Genomic DNA, 2,025 nt, shown 5'->3' on the forward strand with positions numbered 1-2,025 from the left:
TGTCAGATGCCAGAAGAACGCTACCTGCCCCAATGCATAATGCCAACTTTAAAGTTTGGTGGTTGAGGAAAAATGGTCTTTGCTGTTTTTCACTCCAACTGCGAGCCAGGCCTAATCGCACAAAGTCAGTGCCCAACCTCAATAATGATCTTGTGACTGAATGGAAGCCAGTCCCCACAGCAATGTTCCAACATCTAGAGGAAAGCTGGAGGCTATTTTCACGGCAATGGGGGGACCAATCCATATTAATGCCCATGTTATTGGAATGAGATGTTCGATGAGCAGGTGTTCTTTGGGCCATGGAGTGTATTTGGTTATCTGCAACCCAAGAAGAACTGCTAGTGGGTCTTGACCCCTTTTTGGAAACAACAAATTCTCTGGAACTGATTATGAATTCAGAAGTTTTGTTGATTTCATACTTGTTTACAATTGTTTTAGGACTTGTAGAGCCTTCCACCTTATATCAGAGAGGTTTCACACTTGTTTTGAAAGGATCTCAAATAGTTTGTCAAACAAACAGAACACAACAGACAAAGACATACACAATGACGGATCTTAACTTATTTCATTTATTAATGATGGAATAATCAGCTCTGAACAGGAGCTAATGTCAACATATTTGATTTAAACAAGTTTTTTCTCCTTCCCTATCGACGCCCGTCTCATTTTCCACCCGCTGCCGGGGCTGGAGCTGGAGCTGCAGCAGGAGTTGCGGCAGGAGTAGAGGCAAGGCTGGCCAATAGGAAGGGCAGGAGGGCCATCAAGGCAGAGTTAGGCTGCGCATAAGGGAAGTAGGATGGGTACTGAGGCTGCTGATAGGGGTAAAACCCTCCCAAACCACGGCCATAACCCCTGTATCTCTGTAGAGAGAGAGAGAGAGAGAGAGAGAGAGAGAGAGAGAGAGAGATGGATAAATTGTTCTGAGCTGAAACAAACTAGTAATCATATTCAAATAGTAGACCGTACTATAGTACTCTAATAGACAGAATACCTAATAGATAGTACTAAATATTACTGCACCTCATTGCTAGCTGAGCGCTCCTCTCGATCATGTTCCTCAGACACCTGCACACACAAACAAAATCCCAGGATGAATGATATTATGGTATAAAGTAATCAACACTCAAAGTGTGAACTTAAGTCCATCATATTGTAATAATTCAGATATTGTCATATTCCAATGCAATGCAATCTGTGGAAACAGCAATCTCTTGGTGTATTGATGTGTAAATTGAAGGCTTGATGTTGTATTTCAAGAATTCTTACAGGAATGGAAGAACAAAGTCCAATCAGGCACATCACTAGGAATAGTAGTTTCATGGTCACCACGGAGTTCTTGAAATGAAAAAGACATACAGTGAATTCAAAGCTAGACACGCATGACTAAACTCCACTACAGTATTCTTTGAAACTCTTACCTGTTCAATTGAAGATGTAAAATGCTTTAAAAGTATTCAACTTGAGACTAATGCTGTATTGTAACTTAACAGCAAACATATGCTATTTATAGACCATTTCATTCCACTGTCAACCAATGAGCTTTCAGTCCCATGATCAATGGTGTGTCCTGGAGATGTGAAATGTGATGAAATTAGACATTTGGTGTGTCATTCTACAAATCTGTATATATCCATAGTGCCCACAAAGAACAATGGCAAATCAGTATTAGGAAACATTTGCTAAGTTGACAGGTTTTGAAACTGTTGATGATTTATTGTTTTTTGGGCATTTGCGGAGGATAAATTAACACATTTAATTGTAATGTACATTTTTAATTTCTCAACTTATACAGCATAGCTCAAGTATCAGATTTTATTTTGATTTCTCCTATCATGCAATATAATGTACAACACTTTTTTAAATTTCTCAAATCACACCATGTAATGTACCACACTTTGTATAGATTTCTCACAATTTTCATAAACTTAATGAGCATTCATCAGAGGACTGGATAGACATACAATTCAGCTTGAAATATTAATGTGTTTATTAAACAGAAATGCATAAAGGAATCACAATTTATAG

The 2,025-nt window shown here is 38.5% G+C and overlaps 1 long non-coding RNA gene across 1 annotated transcript; it reads right to left on the minus strand.

Moving 5' to 3' along the window:
- Positions 1-548: 548 nt before the first annotated feature.
- Positions 549-1,515, minus strand: LOC112231689. The gene is made up of 4 exons (XR_006080774.1): positions 1,419-1,515; positions 1,267-1,335; positions 1,021-1,065; positions 549-860 (listed from the first exon to the last, which is right to left on the minus strand). It is a non-coding gene; the product is annotated as an uncharacterized LOC112231689 (long non-coding RNA).
- Positions 1,516-2,025: the final 510 nt, after the last annotated feature.

The sequence above is a fragment of the Oncorhynchus tshawytscha genome, linkage group LG34, assembly GCF_018296145.1.
Source record: "Oncorhynchus tshawytscha isolate Ot180627B linkage group LG34, Otsh_v2.0, whole genome shotgun sequence".
In the NCBI taxonomy this organism is placed as follows: domain Eukaryota; kingdom Metazoa; phylum Chordata; class Actinopteri; order Salmoniformes; family Salmonidae; genus Oncorhynchus; species Oncorhynchus tshawytscha.